Genomic DNA, 11,674 nt, shown 5'->3' on the forward strand with positions numbered 1-11,674 from the left:
TTTATTGGAAACTTCACTGTTGCAAAGTGTTCCCAGGCCTATTTTATTATCTCCCCACTGTTTATATTTTTCTTTAACTATTCTCCTAGTTGAAACTCAGTTTGAGTGTGTTTTCATTGTCTGAGACAGACATCTGTGCAGCCAGGATCCCATGGTGTTTTCATCTTGTGCATGGGCCTTTTGTGTATCATGTTATCTTTAAAATACTGCTCCAGCATTTCAATTTTTGTGTTATGTGTACTTATCATGATAGATATCTCATCAGATTTAATTCTTTAATCTAGGCCTTAACAGGCCTTTTTTATCAACCTTAACATATTTACTAGACATTTAAAAATTAAGTCTATTGATAAGAATAATTCCTTTCAAGAGTCATTTAGTATTTTAATGGTACTGGAGTCAACTAATTTTTTTCTTATTAAAAAAAAATAGCACTATTCCTCCTTAGAGGCTCAATATATTACGGGTTTGTTTCTCTATTTTTTTCCGTAACTACATTTGAATTCAGAGTGGATGCTTTAATGCCTGTAGGTTAGCCCCTGAGTCAATGCTTCAAACAGATGTCAATGAAGGGAAAGAACCTGCAAGCAATTTGGAAAAAGAACCTTGTAAGAAATCACACCCTATTGTATACATGTCCTCCAAATCCACTGTCCTCAGCAGTAAGGACTTCTCTCTGATCAGAGGGAGGTACTACTTGCCCTGAGGTTACTGAGGAGTTTAGTTACCAGCCAGAGTGGTGCCAGAGTTCGAAATACTCAAGTCTCCTCATTGTATCAAGAGCCGGCATTTCCATGCTTCTCAACCAGGCTTTCAATTTTGATTGTGATTCTAAGGAGAGTTTCTTAAGTGATGACCCTTCATGGATCTTCTGTGATTCACACTGAATGAACTGTTAACGGAAGGAAGACTATACTTAATTTAAATCTACATGTAGTGTAGTGTCTGGATTTTTTTCAAGTGAAGTGAATATTTTCACCTACCTTCAGAGCCATATATTCAGAGAATGAACTAATGTACTGTTATATTTTCGTATGTAATCTTTTTATGAACTTAGTTTTTCATTATATTGTAAAAATAGGAAATTTGATTTGAAAATATATATTGTTATAGATTTTGTCAGTGTTTAAAGCACCTATATGTATCTTTATTTATATTCACTTTATGACTGAAGCATATGAGACAAATAATTTTTAAATATAAAATAAAATTGCAACAATTTCTCCACTTTGTGTTTTCTTATTCTGTGTGGATAACAGGATATTATCAAAAAAGAATAAAGGTGTAGTCAAAAAAAGAAACTTCAGGGATTCTCACCTCCTTGATACCTATGATCTTACATATAAATATATGTATTTTATATATAACTTTATATTTTGTGAATATATACCTATATATTAAAAAGATTTAATGCTAAACTTTCTAAGTGAATATAGATTGGTTCATAGCAATTTCGTGTATATTTTCTATAGGTGGGTGAATTAGGGTTCTTCCATGTACATATACCTACATATTTTCACATTCATTCATATTCACAAGCATTTCTGAATCCAGTGTGCTGAATTAGAAATGTTTCATTTAGTAAATTAAGTCTGAATAGAAATCTAGGAGCAACACCACAAAGGGTTTGGGAAATGTTTTTTACAAAGAGACTTGCACAAATATTTAAAGAAATTAAGCAGCCAATTGAAGGTTGAAGAACTGGGCCAACAAGGTAATCTTATACATTGAGGCTCTGCCTTAATCCCTAGAAACTGAGGCAATTCTGTTGATCTTGAGTCTTCTAGGAATATATTGAAAAATCACTGCTGTAGATGATGGGAAACAAATAATGGATATAAGCAAAATAGTGCCCTCACTCAATTTATTTTAGTAAAAGCTTTGCGAAGTCATAATGGAAAATGGATTTAGAAAAAGCTAAGAATGGAGGCCAGAAATGGCAAGGTTTGTCATTGGATAGTACAGTTAAATACACAATCAGACTGAGGCGGTAGGTCAGTAATATAAAATGAGAGTTGGATTCAAGATACAGTTTAAAAGGAGCAGAATGGTCAGTAAGTGTTGAAAATGAGATGTGGGACATAGATATTAGTGGATAAATAGTGGTGGTAATAGAATGTAGGAGTTGAGGGATTCAGTTCTGGTGGACACTTTTACTCAAGTACATGCAGGGAGCTGGGCAAAATGGCACACACCTATAATCCCAGCTGCTCAGGAAGCTAAGGCAGCAGGATTATAAGACACCATCTCAAAAATTAAAGGAGCTTGGGATGTACCTCAGTGGTAGAGCACCCATAGTGTGTATGGTTTGCAAAAGTAAGTTTTTTTTTATTGAAACTTAATTTTGAAAGGAAAATGTGAACTAACATATATATAGCCTTGTTCTAACAGGCACATTTCTCCCTCATCATTACTCCAAAAAGTAGCCTTGGTTTATTCACTATTAGACAGAACCTGGAGTACAGATGGCAAAACTATTTTGCCTCCTTGAGAAAGGTGTTAGTAGGAGGAAGCTAATGTTTGATTTGCTAGATAGTTTATGTTCTGCTTCTCTTAGCATAATAATAAGATTGTAGCATTCTAGGATATCTGAACCCAAATCTCAACTTCTCAGCATAAAGTTAGATTTGGGCAACTTTGTCTCTGGGAACAGTTGCTTTGGGTATTGCTTTTTTTTTTTAATAGTTGTAAGTAGACGCATTACATTTATTTTATTTGTTTATGTGGTGCTGAGGATCAAACCCAGCACCTCCTCACGTGCTAGGCAAGCATTCTACCACTGAACTATAACCACAGCTCCTGTGTATTGCTTATTTAATATTTTATTTTTTTATAATTATTTATAATATGTAGATCCATAATCTACAAAATAAAATATATTTATAAGAAAGGTTGCTTTTATCCTTGTGTATGACTTACTTTTTCTCCCCTAACTTGTATGTAGACAATATAGGTAGACTTTTCACCTCCTTTCTTAGATTAAAAATAGAATACTGAGAGATGTCAGAGAAAAATGGTGTATAGGGAGCTTCAATGGACCACCTGTTCCTCTACAAAATTAGCCAATTAACTAAGGAATTGTAGAAAGCATAATGTGACTGTAGGAACTCTGTAGATTGATCAAGAGTGTATAGCAGTGAGGGAACAGTCAAGGAAAAAATCAGCCTGAGTGTCGGCATTGAAGGAGATCTCTAATGATCACTACCAAATATAAGTAGCAATTACACAGCACACGCTTAAACCACCAGTGGGGTCAAATAATCACAAAGAAAATACTTTTAAAGATGAATTTTAAATACTTAAGATGAATGAAAGTGAAAATGTAATAGAACTTAGAAGGAAATGCAGCAAAGTCAGAAGGACTCAGCAGGAAATTTATGGCTGTAAATTCCTGTGTTTAAAAAGGATCTCAGGCCAATAACTCAACTTTAAGGAATTAGAAAAAAGAAGATTGAATCCAAAGCTAGGATGAAAGAAAAAATCAGAGAGACAATACAAAAATAATAAGATGTATGGAAACAAAATGTTCATTCTTTGAAAAAAAAATCAATAAAATTGGCAGACTCAATTAGACAAACCAAGGGAAAAGAAGAAAAGACTCTAATTGATGAAATTAGAAATGAAGTTGGGACAATACTAACCATTTTATAGACATAAAAATCATAAAAGAATACTGTAAACAGTTATTAATTAGATATACCAATGAAGTTGTCAAATTCCTAGAAAAACTACCAAAATCTAAGAAGAAACAAAATTTTAATATGGCATAACAAAAAAGAGATTGTAACAGTCAATAGTTTAAATAATAATTTTAAAAATAAATAATATTTTTTAAAAAAAACTTTCAGAATAAGATTCTGGGACCTACTGGCTTCACCAGCAAACTCAAATGTTTTCCAAACATTGCCAAAAAAGTAGAAGATCATTTCCTAACTCATTCTTTTAGGAGAGTATTAGCCTTATACCAAAACCAAACAAAAACTTTAGAAGAAAACTATAGACCAATATCAATGATGACTGTGGCTGCAGAACTCTGTAAGGTAAAGGAATAGATACCATGGCTGTCAGGGCTTGCATCTGAATTGTCCCCCAAAGGCTCATGGGTTGAAGACTGTCCCCAGTGCAGATGTGGGTCTTTGGGGAAGTAATTGGATCGGGAGAATTCTGACCTTCTATATGGGTTAATCCATAAATCCATAGCTGAATGGGTTATTGGACAGTGGTGGGGCCTATTTGGAGGGAGTGGGTCCTTGGCAGTGTGCCCTTGAGGGCTGTATCTTGTCCAGGGCCTCTTCCTCCTTCTGTGTTTCCCAGCTGCCATGAGGTGAGCAGCTTTGCTGTGTCATACCTTTCTGCCATGATACCCTACCTCACCACAGGCCCAGAACAATGTAGCAAGCTGACCATGGACTAAAACCTCTGAAACTGAGCCAAAGTGACTCTCTTCCCCCAAGTTCTATTTTGTCAGAGCAATGAAAATCTGACTAACACAATGATCAAGTAGGATTTGTTCCAGGAATTCAGATTGGATTAAAGTGAAAATCAATGTAATATAAATAGAAAGCTACCCCATGTTCAGGAATTGAAAAGCTCAATATTGTTAAAATGGCAGTACTCACTGTCTTAGTCAGTTTGGGCTACTGAATCCTAGGTGGTTCAAGCAACATTTTTCACACTTCTGAATGCTTGGAAGTTCAAGACAAAGGTGCTAATAGATGCAGTGTCATGAAGGCCCACTTTCTGGTGTGCAGAGCAATCATTGTATATTCTCATATGGTGAAGAACAGAGAAAGTAAGTGCATGTCTCCTTATAAGGTCACTAGTCCCATTCATGAGGACTCTACCCTCATGACCTGATTACCTCTTGAAGCACCCCCCCAACCCCATACCATGGCAGTAGGGGTTAGCATTTCAACATAGGACTGGGGAGAGGGCACATTCGATCCATAAGATGACCCAAATGATCTGCAGAATCAATGCAATTCCTATCAAAATCCCAATGGCCATTTTTTTGCAGAAAAGCTAATTCTAAAATTTAAGTGGAATTGAAAGGCATCCCAATAGCTAAATTCAACTTTAAAAAGAAGAAAGTTGGAGGTCTTTCACAAATTTCCATTTCAAAACTCACTGTAGAATTGCAGGAAACAAGACAGATACATGCTGCAATGTGGATGAACCTTGAGAACTGGCACAAAAGACATTTGTTTTATAATTCCATTTGTGTGACATATCTAGATAGGCTCATCCATAGAGAGAACAGCTTCCTGGTTGGCAGAGACAGAGAGGAGAAGGGAAAAGGGAAAAACTGCTTGATGGACACAATTTCAATTTGAAATGAAGAAAATGTTTTAACTAGATGGTGGTGATGGTTTCACAACGTTGAATGTACTTAATTCCACTGAACTGGACACCTTAAAACAGTTAAAATGATGACTTTTATGCTATGTCACAGAAAAATTCCTAAAATCTTGTAGAAAGCAGCTTTCAGAATGTGTAGTATGCAAAAAGAAAGGTTTCAAATTAACAGTTTAAACTTTGAGGAAAGTAAAAGAAAATCTAGCAATTAAACCTTTAATTTTTTTTTGAGAAAGAAAGTACATTAATAAGAAGAAATCAATGAAATAGTGTATAAGTATGTAGTAGAGAATCCACAAAGCCAAAAATTGATTATCTAAAAAGATTATAAAAATGATAAACTCCAAATCAGATTTATGAAGTCAAAAAGAAAATACAAGTCAATAATATCAGGAATAAAGAAAATACATTACAGAATTTACTGATTTTTAAAAGATAACAGGTGGATGATCGGGTCACACCAACAAATCTGACAATCAGGATAAACTGATTAAATTTCTTGAAAAACACTATTTTTAAAAAAACATAAGAAATAAAATTTGAATTACCTGATATTAAATTGACATTTTAACTAAATGCTTTTCCATAAAGAAAACTATAGGCCCAAAACTTGAATGCATTCTTCTAATCATTTTAAAAACAACACCAACCTTAAAATTATTATTATTTTTTTGTATGTTTGTTATTGGTAGTTACGAGGGGTGCTGAACCACTGAACTACAGCCTTTTTATTTTTTATTTTGAGACAGGGTCTCACTAAGTTGCTAAAGCTAGCCTTGAGTTTGCAATCCTCTGGTTTCAGACTACTAAGTCACTGGAATTACAAGTGTGCACCACCATACCTGGCTTAGAATAGTTTTTGCTTTATATATAACTAATGCAAAAAGGCAAGAAAAAGAAAATTAAAATATACAGCTTTGAAAGGAAAAAGTAAAACGTTTTATAGGTGACATCATTGGGTAGAAAATCACAAATAATCAACAGAAAAATACATGCTGACAGGGCACCATGGGACACACCTGTAATCCCAGTGAACCAGGAGGCTGAGGTAGGAGGTTCAAGCCCATCCTTACCAATTTATTGAGAACCTGTCTCAAAGTATAAAATAAATAAATAAAAATTAAAAGGCTGAGGATATAGTTCAGTGGTAGAATGCTACTGGGTTCAACTCCCAGTACCCCCAAACAAAATCTGCTGAATCTAATAAGCAATTATACCAAGTTTATAGGTTACTTCTGCTTTTGTAATGGCCCTTTAGATACAACACCAAAGGCACAAGCCATGAAAGAAACAAAAATTTTAATTAAAAATGGGTAAAAGATCTAAATAGACACAAAACTACAGATGATAAATAATAAATAAACATATGAGAAGATGCTCAACATTTGTATCATTAGAGAATTGCAAATTAAAACAACAATGAGATCCCATTAAACTACTATTAGAATGGTTAAAACCCAATACACTGAAAACAACAAATGCTGGTGACAATTGGGAACAACAGGAACTCTTATCCATTGCTGACAGAAGTACACAGTGACAAGCTATGTTGGAAGGCAGTTTTCTTACAAAGGTAAATATAGCATTACTACACAATCCAGCAGTTGCTCTCCTTTCTTGGCATTTACCCAACTGAATTAAAAAAACAACAACAACAACAAATGTTCACAAAAATGTTTATAGTACACATACACCTACATTCAGTGCATCTACTCAGAAGTGTTCACAGTAAATTTATAATCGTCCAAACTTGGAAGCAACAAAGATGTCCTTCAGAAGATGAATGGATAAACAAATGGATATGCCCATACCATCCAGTCTTATTCAGTGGTAAAAAGAAATGTTATCAAGCTACAAAAAGACATGGAGGAACCTTTGACCTAAGGTTTCCTAAGGGAAGGAAGCCAATCTGAAACTGCTACACAGTGTAATTCCAAATGCAAGACATTGTGGAGAAGGCAAAACTACAAAGACAGAAATCAGGGGTTGCCAGGAGTGAGGGGAGAGGGTAGGAAGTGGGATGGTGATGTGTGGAGCACAGGGAGTTTTTAGGGCAGTGGAACTACTCTGTATGATACTGTGTGGGTGGACTCATGTCTGTCATTTGTTAAAACTCATGGAACTGCACAACATGAAGCTGAGTCCCTAAGGTCAACTGTGGACTCCATGATAATGTATCAGTATGGATTCATTAATTCTAACATGTTCTAACATGCTCCATGTAGCAATTACACAGCACACACGAATTACGAAGAAAATACTTTTAAAGATGAATGTTAAATACTTCAGATGAATGAAAGTGAAAATGTAATAGAACTTAGGAGGAGGTGTAGCAAAGTCAGAAGGACTCAGCAGGAAATTTATGGCTATAAATTAAAAAGGATCTCAGGCCAATAACTCAACTTTAAGGAATTAGAAAAAAAGAAGATTGAACTCAAAGCTAGAAGGAGGAAAGAAAAAATCAGACAATACAAAAATAATAATAATAACCATTTTATAGACATATAAAGGTCATAAGAGAATACTGTAAACAATCATTAATTAATTAGATATATCAGTGAAGTTGGTGGAGGGCACCATTTTATAGGGAAAACTGCTTGTGGGCAAGAACATGTACAGGGGAACTCTATTTTCGGCTCAATTTTCTATAAATTCAAAACTGCTACAAAAAAAGCAAACTAGTTTAAAAAAAAAGAAACAGTTTCCACCCAATTAAAAAAGAGGGGCTTTCTTTTAGATTAGAAATACCCCTCAAAAGCAGATAAATCTTATTTACTCATGAGAACTGTGTACAGTGTTTCCACTTACCCAACAAGTAGAGCTATTTTTTAAATTATTTTTTATTTATATATGACAGCGAATGCATTACAATTCTTACTACCACATATAGAGCACAATCTTTCATATATCCAGATGTATACAAAGTAGATTCACGCCAATTCGTGTCTTCATACATGTACTTTGGTTAATAATCATCATCACACTCCACCATCATTTCTAACCTCATGCCCCCTCCCTTCCCCTCCCACCCCTCTGCCCTATCTTGAGTTTGTCTATTCCTCTCATGCTCCCTTTCCTTACCCCACTATGAGTCAGCCTCCTTATATCAGAGAAAACATTCAGCATTTGTTTTTTGGGGATTGGCTAACTTCCCTTAGTACTATCTTCTTATTTTATTCTCTTTTATTGCTGATACACACACACACACACACACACACACACACACACACACACGCTTAAACTGTGGAACCAACCTAGATGATGTGGCATATATGCACAATAGAATATTACTCAGCAATGAAAGAGAATAAAATAGGAAGATTATATATATATATATATATATATATATATATATATATATATATATCCAAGGATTTCTATATAAAGCCTTGGTATTTTCTTACTTTAAAAGGAAAAGGGGCTGAGGTTGTGGCTCAGTGGTAGAGCACTTGGCTAGCATGTGTGAGGCACTGGATTCAATTCTCAGTGCTACATGTAAATAAATGAATAAAATAAAGGTCCATCAACATCTAAAAAATACATTTTTTAAAAAAAGTGAAAGGAAAAGAAAAGTGGTAGAACACTCACCCAGTATGTGAAAGGCCCTGGGTTTGATCTCCAGCACTGTAAAAAATAAAAATGGTTATCCTTTAGTTATAAAGGCTATAAGAAAATCATTTTATATATGTTACAACTAAGGGAATTTTGTAACCATAAACCTTCCTTGAGGGATTTCCTAGAATGTAATCATCTTTTGCAAAAGGATTGAAAAATTGAAAAATAACTACACGTTATGGATAACGGGAGTCAGAAGGTGCAAAGGAGGAAGGCTAAAACAAACTCTGTGGTGTTGAATTGGAATTGAGTTTTATGAACTCCTGGATATGTCTACTGAGAGGTCCTGGCAGCAGTATCACCTGAGTACTGGTGAGTACCCTTGACACCCAGATCTTGATTTCTTAATATCATTCTCCAACAAAAAGGAATCAGAATTTTTTGAAAATTAGTGGACTCCAGGAGTATGGCTGGGAATGAATGAGATGAGCCTTGAGCATCTTATGCCAAAAAGTAAGAAAGTGCTCAGAGAATAGTGGGGCACATCGAAATGAACGTATCACCTTGAAGTGGCTCCCATTGGCAAAATCTGAGGACATTTTGAACATGTAAGTTGACAATAGTAAAGGATCGTAACATTGAGTAAAATAAGAAACCACAAGCCCATATAATTATAAAAAAATTAAAATACTAATTTATAAATGAAGAAAACCTTTTGCTCACAGTAGAATTGCATTGCATGAGCTCAGAAGAGATAATAGATTTCAAAAATCTCTGGTACATATACTAGGTTATTTAGACAAGAATCACCAATAAATGCTATAATTAGTGGGATAAAAGTATAATAAGTTATAGGATATTTACTTAGCCTCAGAATATTTACTGAGTAGCATCTTTCCTGGCTTGTATACTTCAAAATGCAGAGCATGAATGATAAGTAAAGGTGAGAAACCTGATTCTGATTAGAGACCTATATCTGATGAATGCAATTTGTGATAGGAATAGTGGAACAACTGGCAAATTTGTACCTTGATTAGCTGATAGTATTATGGGAAAGTTCATTCCCTGATTTTGATTCTTATACTGCCTTGTTTTTAAGAAATGTATAATGAAATATTTAGGAGTGAATATTACTTATTCTCATGTCTGCACTTTATTCACAAGTGGTCCAGGAAAAAGAAAGTAGTTTTATATATTGAAAGAGACATGAAAGCAACTATATTGAAATGTTAACATTTGGGAAAGGTACTTAAAGAATCTACAGGCTCCATTGTTCTTTTAACTTTCCTGTAAGTCTGACACTATGTTAAAATTAGAAGCTTTTCAGTGTTACTATTTGCATATGCTTTGTAGAAAGTCTAAAATACTTCGTAGATAATCTATTAAAATTAATGATGAAATTTATTAAAGTTGCCTATCAAATGCAGGTTGAATTTTTAAAAATCAGCTATAGCAGCTCTAAACACATGGAGAAATTTTTATTCAGTTTTATTAATTCTTTTTAGTTATGCATTACATTAGGATCTGTTTTTATGTAACTAAAAAAGTCTGAAATATAATTTGCTTGAAGTCAGTCCCTAGTATTTCCCCTTTTTCCTTCCATCCTCCCTTCTCCCATTCCCTTCCGTCTTCTCTACTGATCTTTCTGCAATTCACTTGTATTTTTTCTTTTCAATTAGTGCCTTATGAATATATGTAATGGTGAGAGTCACTGAGGTATATTCATATATGTACCTAGGAAAGTTGTTCATTCCACTGTTCTTCACTTATCCCATCCCTCCTGCTTCTTCCTAAATCCCCTTCCTGATCTTTCTCCTACTTTGATGAAATCCTTCCCCTTTTCTTTTCTATTTTTTTCCCTTATTTTTGACTAACTTTTGCATATCAGAGAAAATATTCAGCCTTTGACTTTCTGGGTCTGGCTTATTTCACTTAGTACATTAATCTCAAATTCCATCTATTTACTGGCAAAGGCCACAATTCCATTCTTCTTTATGGCTGAGTAATACTCTCATATGTATATAAACCACATTTTCTTTATCCATTCATCTGTTGATGGGCATCTAGGTTGGTTCCATAGCTTGGCTACTGTGAATTGTGCTGCTATAAACACAGATGTGGCTGCATCTCTATAGCATGCAGATTTTAGATCTTTTGGATATACTGAGGAGTGAGATAGCTGGGTTATATATTGGTTCCATTCCTAGTATTTTGAGGGATCTCCATTCTGCTTTCCAGAGTGGTTGTACTAATTTGTAGTTTCACCAACAATATTGGCGTATACCTTTCCTCCTACATCCTCACCAACAGTTCTTATTTGTATTTTTTATAATTGCAATTCTGACTGGAGTGAGATGAAATTTCAATGTAGTTTTAATTTGCATTTCTCTGATTGATAGAGATGTTAAACATTTTTCATATATTTGTGGGCCATTTTTATTTTTTATATTTCTTCTTTCGAGAAGAGTCTGTTTAGTTCTTTTGCCAATTTATTGATTGGGCTATTTTTTTGGTGTGTGTGTGTGTATGTGTGTTGAGATTTTACATTTCTTTTTTCTTACTGGATATTAATCCTCTGTCCAGGGAATGGCTGGCAAGATCTTCTCTTATTTTGTAGACTCTCTCTTCACATTCTTCATTGTTTCCTTTGCTGTGGAGAAGCTTTTTAATTTGATGCCATCCCGCTTTTTAATTTGTGATTTTATTTATTACACTTTAGGAGTCTTGTTAAGGAAATCAATGCCTGTGCCAATATGTTAGAGTG

The sequence above is a fragment of the Urocitellus parryii genome, unplaced genomic scaffold (genome assembly GCF_045843805.1).
Source record: "Urocitellus parryii isolate mUroPar1 unplaced genomic scaffold, mUroPar1.hap1 Scaffold_37, whole genome shotgun sequence".
NCBI lineage: Eukaryota > Metazoa > Chordata > Mammalia > Rodentia > Sciuridae > Urocitellus > Urocitellus parryii.